The following is a 14,982-nucleotide window of genomic DNA, read 5'->3' on the forward strand; positions in this document are numbered from 1 at the left end:
AAGCTGGGACTTGAGATTCAGAATCAAGAGACTTTATATTGAGCATAGGAATTCCACATTCAGCAGACATTCTATTAAGTATACCTAGTCCCTAAGCGTGGTTGTGGAACAGGGTTTCTCAACCAGGGTTCCTCCAGAGGTTGCTAGGCGTTCCTTGAGCAATGAGCAATTTCTGCCTCTCAGATAATTTGCCACTGACATCATTGATCTTTTTAGCTATCTATAAGGGGGTAATTCTTCCCAGTAACCACAAGTATAAGGAGCATTCTTCCCACTGACCATCACATCACATGTATCATGAGTTATAGATATAGTAATTTTTAGCAGTGGTTCCCTGAGACTTGAAAGTTATCTTAGGGGTTCCTCTGTCTCAAAAAAGGTTGAGAAAGACTGGAATGTTTTGAAGTTTTGCTCAAGTAGATTCTGGGATTGAGGGTAACTATATAATACCCAATGTGTGTCACTGACAGATTCTGGGATTGAGGGTAACTATATAATACCCAATGTGTGTCACTGACAGCAGTTTCTGCCCTGATCATTGTCTAAATAGTATATCTCCACCAAGTGTCCCCAGCCCAACATCACTTGTAAGGATTTGCCCATAGGATAAATGTTGTTATCCCTACCTAGTCCAGACTTCACCATTACCCCTAGCTTGCACTAAGACTGGGTGGATCAATGTGTTCATTTTTTTCTATCTTAACTGCATTTTACAGCAGAACTGTGTATTTTGTCAAACCAGGTAATGATCTTCAGCAGTGACTCCATTCCGGAATCTCCCATTACTTGTTCTTAGTTGACAGCAGTGGAATCCAGTATGGTTTTCAGCTGCTAAAGCACATCCTCTTCAAAGTCTGTCTGCAGAGTATAAAAATCTTAGAAGGTCAGCATTCACTTCTGGCACCAACACTCATCTCACAGTCAAAGTCACTTAGATCATACATCTTCCTCATTCTAATATGTGGTCAAACAACAACTGAGCCTCTTGGCTATGTCTGCATGTTATATATTTGGAGTTACAGCCACATTAACTGCTGTTTGTCTATTTCAGTAGCAGTTGTACTGCTCTTTAATAAGATTTCCGTTTTTTTTCTTGAAAATCAAGGAAACAATATTCTTTAAAATTACAGTTTACATGCCACAGTTTTTGTCCTGTACATAGATCTAGGTAGGTGCCCAGATGAAAATATTATAAGGAAAATGGGCCATATGTTAAGAGCACAATAAGGGTCCTTCTCCAGTGGTCAGTTTTGCAACATAATGCTTTTTATCATACAGAACTAGGCAGAAAGCTGAACATTTAATGTACTTCTGATAGGGTGTAGCAGGGGCGGACTGCTCGAATGGTCAGTCCGCCCCTGGGGTGTAGGAATACCATGGTAGCACAATTCCCATGCAATATAATGCATCTCCTGTCACCACCTCTCCTCAGTTTCAGAGAATGTAGTACTCTTAGATGAGTACACAAAGCAATAAAAAAAAAAAAAACAATACAACGTGGCTGTAAACTATTGTCTGTTTATTGACATGCAGTTTTTTCTGACTATTCTGAGAAATAGGAGAGTTTTTTCTACTTCCTTTTTCAGGCCAGGCTACTGTTCTTTGCAGCTTTATACTGTATTGTACCATATAAAACCATTCTTCCTTAGTCTCTGTAGACCATACTGCAAAGCTTGCACTTCTCCCTTGTGACAAATCTGGTCAACACAAGAAATAGAGAATTGGCCTGCGGCTCTCTGTTTTATCCAACAAAAAAACATACTTTATTATAGCACATTGCAATGCCTGCAGTTCTCCTAATGAATTTGGTCTTTGTACACATGCTATTTTCTCTAGTGGGACAGGAGTATCTGTAGCCTGTCATTATAACCGCTTGTGTATCTGGCAAAAAAAAAAATTCTCAGTAGGTCACCCTGCAATACTAGCAGTTCTTCCTACTGACAAATCTGGTTGTCACATCAGATAAATAATTTTTTTTTATTTTCACCCTCTGCAACACTTGCAGTTCTTCTTCTTGAAAGTGAAGATTATGAAGTGTACAATTTAGAAGAAGTAAAGGTGATTTAAAAACAAAAAAAAAATAATTATAATAATAATAAGAGAAACAATACTGATTCATTTTTGTTGTCATGATCACTGTGCGGCACTACTGCCAGTTACCAAATTCAACCTGTGAATATGGAGAATAAATATTTATCATTTTGTTCTGAGGCTATATTTCTTTTCAATTTGTTATCTGATGCATATCAGGTTAAAACTAACAATGTAATAGCATCTGTATGCCACATATATCCCCGCTCAGCTGTCCAGGCTGGGTTCAAGAAAATAATAAACAATCCTTGGAACTTAACTACCCAGTACAAAATTATAATTTCATTGATCCACAGGCTTATAAAAAAACAACTATGTATAACCTTGTGACTGTGCCAGATCAAACCCTGTAGATTCCCCTAGACAGTCAAAACCTTGAGGCCCCTCTTGCAGGTTTCAGGAGGTTAACATCTAATTTGTGGGTACATTACATTAATATAGTATTTTCTCTATAGAGTCTTTAATGTAAAGTTTTAATTTCTTTAAATTGATTAATTTTTTTCTATCTTTTGTGAACAATTTAAGAAAGCTTCATTGTAATTTTCTTTCAAATCAAATCAATATTATTATTATTATACAGGATTTATATAGCGCCGACAGTTTGCTCAGCACTTTACATTATGGAGGGAGACAGTACAGTAACAATACAGTTCAATACAAGAGGGATTAGAGGGCCCTGCTCCTTGGAGTTTACAATCTAGGAGGGAGGGGATAGTGGTACAAGAGGAAATTAGCTGTGGGGGATGGAGTGGTTGGGGGAGTAGGGGATTCCAGTAGTTAGCCGAGGTCAGGGTAGGCTTCCCTGAAGAGATGAGTTTTCAGAGTGCGCCTAAAAGTGAGCAGAGTAGGCGAAGCCTGATAGCTTGGGGTAGGGAGTTCCAGAAGGTGGGTGAAGCCCGTGAGAAATCCTGGAGACGAGCATGGGAGGAGGAGACAAGGGAGCTAGAGAGTAGGAGGTCTTGCGAGGAGTGGAGAGTACGGTTTGGGTGGTATTTAGAGACAAGGTCGGTGATGTAGTTAGGGATAGTGTTATGAACGGCTTTACACTTCAGTGTTAGTGTTTTGAATTTTATCCGCTAGGCAATTGGAAGCCAGTGGAGGGATTGGCAGAGAGGGGTGGCAGATACAGAGCAGTTAGTAAGGTGAATGAGTCTGGCAGCAGCATTCATGATGGACTGGAGTGGGGATAGCCTGCGATGAGGTAGGTCAGTGAGGAGGGAGTTACAGTAGTCAAGGTGTGATATAGTAAGGGAGTGAATAAGTTGCTTAGTGGTTTCTGAGGTTAGGAATGGTCGTATCTTGGAGATGTTGCAAAGGTGAAGTCTACATGAGTTTGTCAGTGATTGGACCTGGGGCTGAAAGGACAGATTGGAGTCTAGGATTACACCTAGTACCCTGGCGTGAGGGGTGGGGCTGATGGTAGTGTTGTTGATTTGATCCATTGTTGTAGGCCTTAAATGATGTGGGGCCCCTAGCCCAGTGCCTGCATGGTAATCCAGCACTGCCCTGTGATATGGATCAGCATAAATTGTCTTGTATTGTACTGTGGAATCCCAGGAGTCTAGCATATAATGATAGTGGTTATGGACCCCAGCATGGTTTATTCCTGCATTACTTTAATTTTTGACTGTCCAAGGGATTTAGAAGGTATAACATCTGGACTGTAGAATTACAGCACACAGGCGTATTGAAGGTCAGCATATGATACCTTTTTGTTAGGGGGATTAAACTTGAATTTTACATTCTTCTTCATTAGGATCAGCACTGACTCCACTTAGACAACACTCAAAGCCCTTTTTAAATTTAAAACTGCTTACACATAGTTGCACATTTTTTGTTAAACATATTTCCTTAAAACCCACCACAACATGCATAGAATATATGTAGCTTCACAAAACAGAACGGGTACATTTTTGATACTATATTTAAAACTGCAGTTATTCTATAAACAATTCTATTATGAAAAACTAGTAGTACACAACACACAAGTATTTTTTATTGCCCAACAATATCAAGAAATTGGTTTGAATTAATCATTTTAATACCTTACCTACAGTAAAGAAATTTGAGTATAGAGATTGGATTCAAACTACAAGAAATATATTGTTGTGGCCTAATATATGTGGAACACCATGACAAGATATAACAGAGATAATATAGGTGGGCCAACAACAGAAAATGAAAAATAAAAACATAGATGCTCTTCCATGGGATTTTGAAGCACACAAAATCAAGCATTAATCTGATCTCTAGATTCTTTTACTATCACATCCAGCTTCACTTCATCCTTATTGTAACACTGGGTCCCCTAAGACCTCATTACCTTCTTGTAATGCACTTATTGAAAATGCACACAAAATGCACATTAATGTCTGTATAGTCAATGACAAATTTCTCTTCATCTCAGAATCAATGGTGGTAAATGAAACACATCTCTGGTTCTCCTATAGTTGAAAATATGTGGGAGATAATTCAACCATGAAGTAGGTTTGGGTTCTTCTGATCACCAGAAAAGTAAATAATAGTGTATTCACTCTTCACTAGTCTTACTGGTATTATATAGCACTGACTATAATTGTGCTACTATAAAGAATTTTACATTCACTGTGCAATATAGTGCTACTTTTTTTTGCTAAATATAGTTTTTAAGCCATTTCAGTCACTGTAACAAACTAGCTCAGTTAGTGTAGGCTGCAGGAATGAAACAAAAAATCATCCAATATGTCACAGAAGCACTCCACCCTCTCTGTTGGATGCGATAACATAATCACTAAGCTCCACCCTGCATGTTTCATCACAGGGGACATCTTCCCAGGGCATAGGAGAGTCCTATGTCCCTTTGTGATGAAGCACATAAGGAAGAGCTTAGCGGTGACGTCATCATGCCAGCCGGAGTGAGCAGAGCATTACTGTGACATGTTTAATGATTTTTTAAATTTGTAAGTACTTATCCTTCCTTAATTAACTGCTGTCTTTTTCATGCTGAGTGCTATTGATGTTTGGAGACTGGCAAAGGTTGTTTTAATGTCCAATCCAGCCATTCAGCAGCGATCTGTATGAAAACCATTAAGTGCTATTGAACCTCTGTAACTGTGGAGTCTAGCAATCTGGCAAGCAGTTGGACGTACAGGTGGAGGAGCACTGAATGGATTGAATGAACAGAGCAGTTATTCCTCTTACATGCTAACCCTCCTGTATAGGGACTGCAAGGGGCTGATACTAGTAAAAATTAAAGTGCTTACATTGTTTGTATTTAAAAATGTATTTAACCATTTGCACTCCTGAGGATTTACCTTTCCTGACCAGGCCATATTTTGCGTTACGGCGCTGCTTTATTTTAACTGACAATTGCACTGTCATACAATGCTGCACCCAAATGAAATTTACATCCTTTTTTCCTCACGAATTGAGCTTTCTTTTGGTGGTGCCTGTGCATTTTTTATTTTTTGCACTATAAGAAAAAAAGCCCGACAAGTTTGAGAAAAAAAACAATATTTTTTACTTTTTGCTATTAAACATGTCCAGTAAAAAAAATAAAAAAAAATTTTTTTTTATAAATTTAGGCCAAAATGTATTCTGCTACATGTCTTTGCTAAAAAAAAGTCCCAATACGTGTAAATTAATTGGTTTACGTGAAAGTTATAACATTTACAAATGGCGATACAGATACTGGAATTTGTTTTGTTTTACATTTTTACTAGTAATGGAGGTGATCAGCAACTTATAGTGGGACTGCGTTACTGTGGTGGGTATTCTTACACTGGGGGGAACTGACTTGGTGTCACTGACATCCCCAGTGACACCAATACAGTGATCAGTGCTAAAAAAAGCATTGACACTGTACTAATGGCACTGAGCAGGAAGGGGTTAACATAAGGGGCAATAAAAGGGTTAACTGTGTGCTGTTTTACTTTGGGCTGTGTGTCTGTGCTGCATTATAAGCACATTGCTTTGGATGGCTGTGCTATGCACAGCCATCCAAAGCAGTGTGCAAGAGCTGATGGGGAGGAGAACTGTATTGTTTACATAAGTTCCCTTCCCCATCGGAGATCCTTGGCAATCACTAGGCACCAGTTATTGACAGCTGAGGCCGTGTCCCTTACCCGGTAAAGCAAACTCATATATATATATGTGATTTTGCATGCCAGTGCCACCCTGTAGCAGTATATCTGCTATAGGGCAGTCGGGAAGCGGTTAATGATGTGTTAATAACTGAATCATTTATATCTGCCTAAAGTTCAGCTTTAAGGTTAAAGCAGTTTTATATCTTTTAGAAGATAACACATTCAATTACTGTATAACACTTCTTTAATAACTAAAATGTATTTTTTGCATTAGGTAATTGCAAAATAAAGCTATCAAAATATTTTATACCTTCACTTACTGCTTCTAACTGCTACAGATCCATCATATCTCAAACCTGAACTCCAGCTAGATTTAAAAGACACAAATTAATTCAGCTCTGAAATCATTAATATGCCATTAAATGTATGTTTTTTAAATGCAAGCAGTGTAAGTATCTGACTTGGTAACAGCCTCTTGCAGTCCTTGCACAGCACAGCTCAGATAGAGGGAGGCAGAAGCAGCACAAGGAGCCAGTCAGTTCTGCCACAGTGCAAGGCACTTGCTGATAGCAGCAGAGAGTAAAGTGACAGAGAGATGAGCTCATCAGTCTGCTGATTCTAGTTTAGCTGTCCAGTCCCTAAACTGCAGCAGGGGAAAATTAAAGCTGGCCACAGACAGTTCGAATCTTGGCTGGTTCACCAGGGTCCAGCAGAGATTCAAACAATGTATGGGTAAGCTAATGTTGACTGATCGATCAAGTTGGGTACAACCAGCCTGTTGGGAAATGAATGTAATTATTGCTAGCAGCTATTATAGCCACTAGGAAAAATCACTGTGTTCTCCTGGCGGGGATGGCTGCACCCCCTCCCCTCCCCCACCAGAAGAACATAATAACTCCCCAGGAGGAATCAAGCTATTTTATTTCCTGCAACCCATGAAAATCGCTCCATCTATGGCCGGATTAAGTCTACTCTGCCAGATAGGACTGTGCTGTGTGTCAGAAGTGTGTAAATCTCTGGACTGAATGAATAGAAATATAAATGACAGCTTCCATACGCATATTTAATCTGTGTATTTAGCTGTTCGCCTGGAGTTTATCCTTAACTGCCTAAGCCTTGATTTTTTTCATTGTAAGTCTACTGGTTCTGTAACATTACAGTCCTATATTCTCGGTGACACTGCCATCAGAAAGCAATGTTTTATTATTACGCAGTAGATTTATTTTTAAAAAGATTGATAATCTTATGTGTAATTTGCTTGTCAACAAGTCAGCAGACAGACTAAATGAAAGCTGTGGATAAAGCTATATCTGTAGATACTGTATTTATAGCCATTGATTACAGCTAATCTGCTTGGTGAATGCATTCTCTGGAGGATCTTTACGTTACAGCAAATGCTTTTTACCTTTTGCTCTGAATAAATCCAGTAATCTTAGAGAAAGCTTCCTACTGGGCTATGCAGAATTGCTTCGCTCTACAATAAATTTGCTGAATGTTAACATCTGCATATAGTGTAATGTTCTTGATTAACAAATAATTTCTCTGTCCTTTAAAATTGAAATAGTTTTCTAAAGACATGGACTGAGTCATAACATATCGATCAATGATATGTGCATTTTTCCCATAAGTTGCCCACTGACAACTAATCAGTATAATGGGAATTCCAAACCACAATCAGCTGAGCGTAATCAAGCGATAGTTAACTCTTCTACTGTATGGAGCCAGAGCCCTACAACATATCCTGATTGTTAATATCACATAATACTCAAACAAATACTGTAATGAGGGAAGAAAGAGACAAACATTCCTAAGTCATGGTAATTTCCAAGATTTTGCTGATACACTTTATCCATGAAAGTCCCTGTTTTCAGAATTGTGTTGGATATGTTGCAAAGCAGGGGTGTCCAACCTTTTGACTTTTGCTGGGCCAAACTGGAAAAAGAAGAGTTGTCCTGGGCCATATATAAAATACATTAACAATAAGGATAGATGATAAGCAGAAAAAGTCGGGCAGATTACAAATTAATGATCACCAATAAAAATAATATACTTATCTGAGTAAAAAAACTTTTTTTGTAATATTTTTTAATAATAAAAAAGGGCAACTTGAAATGAGTACAATATTTGACACCGTTTTTGATAAACGAATGCATCACTATCTGGTTGGATGGATGTGTTAGCAATTCACAATGAACTCTAAAGGTGCTCTTCAGATATTTTGGTTCTAATTTTGCCCTTCGTGTGCTTCATCCTTGAAAATAGTTACTCACAAATATGGGTGCTGCCAAAAACTGATGACATGAATAAGTCATGAATGTGAAGAGTGGGGTATTTTTCTTTGGAAAGCTAACAGTCAACCAAAGAGACACTGTACATTTTTTCTTCAGGCACATGCGTTCGCTAAGTGTAAATGTATTTTTACAAAAAAATTCCAAAAACAAAATCAATGTTTTTAAATAGGTTTACTGTTTTGTGCTGGGCCGCATTCATAGCCATCTTGGGCCGCATGCAGCCCTTGGGCCATAGGCTTGCCACACCTGTTACAAAATTATATTTTTGTCCCACTTTTATTGGTTGTAGAATTTCTTTCAGATATTCAGGGCTTAAAGTACTGCATCCTTTTACAGCCAATAAGTTTGCACAGGGCTAAAAATTATACAGATTTGTAAAATGAGACCACCAATATACAAAATCAGGTTTCCATGATACACTACACAGTAAACATGCTTGTATGCCCCCATGACACACTTTGTAGTGTCCTACCTATACTCAAAAAAAAATCAATATTCAGAATACCATCAATCTACACTATGGCAGATGATGTAGGTCTTTATGTTCCATAAGACACCTTTGGACTAATGTGTATGGCAGAAAGGTAAACGGGAGCAAACATGCACTTGATGCAGATCCATACCTTTTTTTTGCAATGTTGTCTGATCTGTGCATGTTGATCCTTGAGGTTAATTCGAACTACAGAGCTATAGGGGCAAGGTGTCCAAGTTTTACTGAACTGAAAATCAGTACAATACTCTCTGTAGTCAAAAATGTGTAAAACAGTATCTTATTTCTCAGAAGGCACTTGTTTTGTAGACAATGCAGTGCAATGAAATGTTACTTTGCATATTAAGGAGTTTGTTCTTAATCTTGAAAAAGTGCACCCCAGTTTTAAGTGGGCCATAAACGAGTCGAAAACTGAATGAAAATTCTTGGTCATTCGGTTTTTGCATCATTAGTGTGCCAGCTGTGACAAATTTTTGTGTCGCAATCAAAAGTGCCTGGTTTAACATGCTGGATTTTGTTTTGAAAAAGGAAACAAATGATGGCATAATCGTATGCGCCGTTTCCGTTTTTCAATCAAGAGAACTTTCAGCTTTCAACTTGTCTATGGCATGCCTTAGTTTGTAAAATTAGCTTGGTGACAAAAATATGATGAGGGAAAGAATGAAGCATTTACAAATGGGCATCAAAAAATATGCAGCTAAAAATAGAGAAGTATAAGTTTTTATTTTTTTGTCAGAAATACATTCATAATTTTCTTTGTATTTTGATCACTCCAACATGGTTATTGAAACTCAAAAACATATACCTCTAACAATGTGCCTCTTTTCTGATGTATGCCTTTATTACCTACAGTTGGCCACAAATTGGAATAAAAACATGTTCTTCCTCTGTGGTCCTGCACATAAAGCCTAGGCATTGCTTATAGTGTTACTAAACCCAGAACAGTAAAATCAGTCTGTATATGCAGTAAAGCATGCTTGTTATACTCACGTTGGAACCTAAGGGGTTAATCCCCTGCATTGTGTAAAAAGGCTGTTTGAACCTGTCTTATTAGATCCTTTCCTACTTCTACTGTCCCCAAACCATCTCCTGATAGAACAAAGCCTTGGGAGCAAGCTGTACATGCTCGGTTTGGTGTGTATTGCAAGAGACTTTTTTTGTTTCTTTAGAGAGTGCCTGTGATCAGCACAGGGCCAATCAGTGCTGTCCAGACAGGGGGTCAGGGGTCCTGCAGCTTTATATGGGAGAATGAAAACTCCTCCTATAAGCGTTAACCAGTGCTTTGCTGGACATTGATAGAAGTCACAAGACTGCTATATACTGCTGATGAGAAAAGGTATTTAGCAAGTTATATATACTAAAATAATTGTGTTTCCATGCTCTGTGTACTGTAGGAGACCAAATATAGTGAATGCAGAGTCCTGGGTTTAGCAACACTTTAATACCACAGTTTAAATAAGTACCACCACCCATCCCAAACTTCTAGATAAAGCACCTTTCTGCACTGCAGTAAATTTATGCAGTAAAAGCACCATTAGAAAGTAAACTTGGTACTATTTCCTTTGCAAGAGACAGCAACTTTGGTGCAAACAACAGCTTATCAGCTTATCAGCTTGTACAATGTTATATCACCAGTAATGGGGCACCTGAAAAGGCATTATAGTTAAATATACATCTGATTGCTTAAACATGTTGAGTTGCAGAGCTTGTAGTACATTATTACAGGGAACATAAGTCCTAATTTCTGGAAAGCCAAATTAATTCCATTTTCCTTTTAAAACCATATGCATTGAACAGATACTTGACTAGGTTTTCAAATATGCTTAAGTGGAATAAATGGGAACGCAAAATCAGAAGCATATAAATGGTCATTAATCATTTGTATTTTTTTTTTGTTTAATTTTTTATATCTGAATATTTAGAATGGAGAAAAGATTGTGGACTATGGATCTCTACATTAAAAGAGTCTGTGGAAACGCACAGCACAACCAGCCCACAAAAAATATTATTTAAATCCAGCTATGCTTTTAATACCTTCAGAGCTATTTCAAGTTATTTTCCTGTCTATGTAAGTTGGACATGAAGAACTTTTGCATTTTTCAGTTTGTATTTTGGGAGATAGTGGTAATGGAAGTCATGTCATTCACCAGTTGTTACGCCCCCCTGAAGTGCCTTAACCACTCTAATAAAAGTACGACTATATGTGTATAAGTGGCAAACAATTTACTGTTCTAGATCATAGATCATATTTAACTTTCAACTGTGATTATTATTGGAAAATAAAACCAGCTCTCCTGGTATTCTAAATTCCATTTTGTATTATGCTAGAACAAAAGATTAGACCTAATTTAACATGTATGAGACTTGGAAAGTACAAAGTGTTAAAGTTGTTAATATAAATTGCTTTGCTATAAAACTGCTCACCTACCAGTACAAAGCGATCCCTTAACACCTTTAATTTCTTCAGTATGAAACTCCCGCTACTATTTATTTTTTTATCTTGCCTTACTTCATAAAATATTTAATTGCTATCACTGTTTTGCATTTTTAATTAATAAATTATAAAAACATATACAGATAACTGTAGACGTGTTCAGCTAATTACAGTTGGTATGAAGGCTAACAGTAAAAAGCAACCAGAAAATCAATTAAAAAAAGTCTGCACACCAAACAATTAGCATTTTCTCAAAAACATTTCCGCAGAAAGCAGTACATATATATTTATATATATATATATATATATATATATATAAATATATATATATATAATACTGTTCAGGATGTCACACACAGTGCTCTACTAAGCTATACATCAATGGCTCTCTAACACTTAAGGTACATATAAAAAGATTTTTTTAAGAAACATTTTTATTGATTAGGAAAATATAACAAGTATAATTCCACATACAATGAAGCACAATAGACACCAGTAAATTCCAGAACATTCCAGAACATGCAGGAATATCAGAGGATATAGTAGAATATAACAGAGTGTTCCACAATAAATAACGCACAAATAGATAAAAAATTATCCAACTAGAAAATGTCAAGGCAGCACAGCTACAAAGCAGTAATACCAATTTGAAAATAATAAAATACAAAGACAAGCAATCTGACCAAACTTCAATCCAGTGGGGCAGCAGTGCACAGTGAGATAATTCATCCAGCCACTTTTCCTGGGAGAAAAAGACTGGGGTGGGAGGCTTTGGATAGGTAGAAGGATAGGAGAGGATATAAATAAAGGTGGGAGGAGAAGAGAAAAGAAATACGTCACAAATGCCTAATAGGAGGACCTTGGGGTCCAGAGTCACAGATAGGTCACCAATCTGGTTGATATCCCTCACCACCACCTGCCAGAAATCTTGAAGAAGCCGACACTCCCAGACCATATGGCAAAACATCCCCACCATCTGCTTGCACCTAGGACAGCTCTTGGAGCGAGCAGGGTAGATTCAGGCAAGACACTGGGGGGGGGGGGGGGTATAATATGCCCTATGGAGGAATTTAAGCTTGGTAAATCTGTCTCTGGCCAAAATAACCCTTCAGCTCATATTGCTGAAGCCCTTCACCCCAGTCTTTCTCTGATAGAATAGAGTAGGAATATAATTTCACCAAGATTGAAATAGATATGGCCCTCTGCCCATGGCTGTACTAGTAATATAGACATAAATTGAGGAGAGACGTCTATGTGCATTGCGAGTTATGAAGAATGTATGTATTGAAAGACTGGCAAACAACCCGGGGGGGGGGAGCTCACCTGACTGGCAATTTACAGTCAATGCCCCAGAGAGTCTGCGGTAGTAGGCCCAAACTGAAGACAGCACTTGCTGAGGGGAGTGAAATGTGGCTTGGCTAGTCCAACCCAAAGGGAGATTGCTGAAGGGCAGACGTAGGCCCAAAGCTGTCCCTACTCCTCCAGAACCTGTCCCTACCTCTAGTGCTGTCCCTGACAGATGGGTATGCTTTCCCTACACTAGCCACTTTGCGAAAGCATGCCAGAATCTGGGGGTAGGGACTTAAAAAGACTCTGCGTGACCCAAGATAGCCACCAGGGTCACCTGGATGCAGCGGAGCCACCCAGAATGCTGCTCCAGGGAACCAAAGGAGCCATAGAGAAACCAAGTTTCTCAAGATTACCCCTCCAGCTGCAGTACTGCTCTGGACAAGCGCCACCTACAGTAGAGAAAATAGACTGCACCTGCCTACAAGTGAATGGACTGACCTATGTGTGTTGCACAAACAAAAGTGCAAAAAGAAGCATACAAAAAAGCTAGGTGTGAATAGGGTATAAGCTTTGAGTAAAGTTTTTAATAATTGTGCTATATCACAACTGTGTTAGCATATGAACATTTGACCTGAGCAATAACCCCCAGAAGAAGACTCTTTAACAAATATACCTCACACTCAGTGTGAGTGAGGTTTGTCTTAAAGATACACCAAGAATGTTCTGTATATTTGAGGTGTAGCGGTGTAGCCCTAGATGTTGCACACTTTGACTAACTGGCTTTTGTATACTGATCAGTGTTTCATACTGGAACAAGTAAATGTGCCACTGTACTATGTACAAACAACTATGCGTAGCAGTACCCTGAAAACCAAACCAAACTATTTGCTGTATGCAGACATTGAAACATTTCATGTTTTGCACAATATGTGGATTTTTTTAAAAATTACCATTCATATCTGATGGCGATGCTTAAAGTGGAACTAAATCCTGCTATCCTTTACAGCCATGGAAGCTGCCATATTAGCCTCTTTATGATTTGTAGTTGTCAAGGTGCTGCACATGTGATGAGGTATAACACCAGGCATTAGATGGCTTGACAGCTGGATTAGGAAAAAAACACTTTTGACAGTTATCATTCACAGTACGCCTTTTATGTATCTGTTTTGAGAAACTAAAAATTGATGGGTTTAGTTCCACTTTAATATTAAGAATTTCATGATTACATGTCAACTGTCTGTAGATTAGACAGCCATAAATGCTTTCTAAATTTCAGTTTGATTGCCATTAGGGCACTGGAAAAACAATATGTTTTGTATCTTGATTACAATTATAAACCATTATTGACTTTATTAATGATGTCCTGATGGTACATACTTGGGAATGAGATCTTATATCTGTGCAGTAAATGCATTTATTCTTTCTAAGCTGTGATTAAAAACCTATTTTTACGAGAGTTTATAAATATGTATATATATATTCTGCCATTAGAAGTCAGGGATTGATTTAACTGTTATATGAGAAAGTATTGGAAAGCCACTTTAAAGATGCTGACTGCAGTGTTGCTCAATTGGATTAAAAACCACTGGCTTTATTACTGATGTCTGGCGATTTTTTTTTTTATAGCTTCCGTGCAACAGTCTATAAGAGGAACCAATATGCTTTGGCATAGTGCCAGGAAAACCAAATAGGCAGAATAGGCACTGGCCTATGGGCATCCTGTTGTTTAGGGGCCCTGCAACAAGGGATCAAATTATTATTGATTTGATCTTGAAAAAAAACTACAAAAGACAAAAAAAAAGCAACTAAAAAAACCCCAAAAACTTTAAAGACAATAAAGAGAAAATGGTGTATAAATGTATCACACAATACTGTAAATGGTGGAACCCTCATATCAATAACAACATCACTCTTTGGGTACTATCCATAAAAACAACACAGCAAATTGGTCCCTCCAGCCCGAAAACAGGCATTATAGAAGAAAAAAGAGTGGGACTTTAAACATGCCACAAAGAGGTCATGTACATACATAAAAAGCATCCACAAACTTTATTTGTAAATCTAAAACACAATTCAAATGCAATAAGATGTAAGATGTACATAAAGCATCCATTTAATATTTGTGTTGGCGTTACAGATAGGCACACTACTAAAGAGAGAGATCCACGCCTATCTACTTTTTGTAGATACCTTCAATCTACAAAAAGTAGTTACAAAAAATAACAAACATACAATACATCCAAGGGGTTCATTATGCATATACACAGAAAAAAAGATATATCAAACACATATTAATACATGTATAGCACATATGGCACATTT

This window comes from Staurois parvus, unplaced genomic scaffold (assembly GCF_062004578.1).
Source record: "Staurois parvus isolate SC_StPar_1 unplaced genomic scaffold, SC_StPar_1.0 ptg000264l, whole genome shotgun sequence".
Lineage (NCBI taxonomy): Eukaryota > Metazoa > Chordata > Amphibia > Anura > Ranidae > Staurois > Staurois parvus.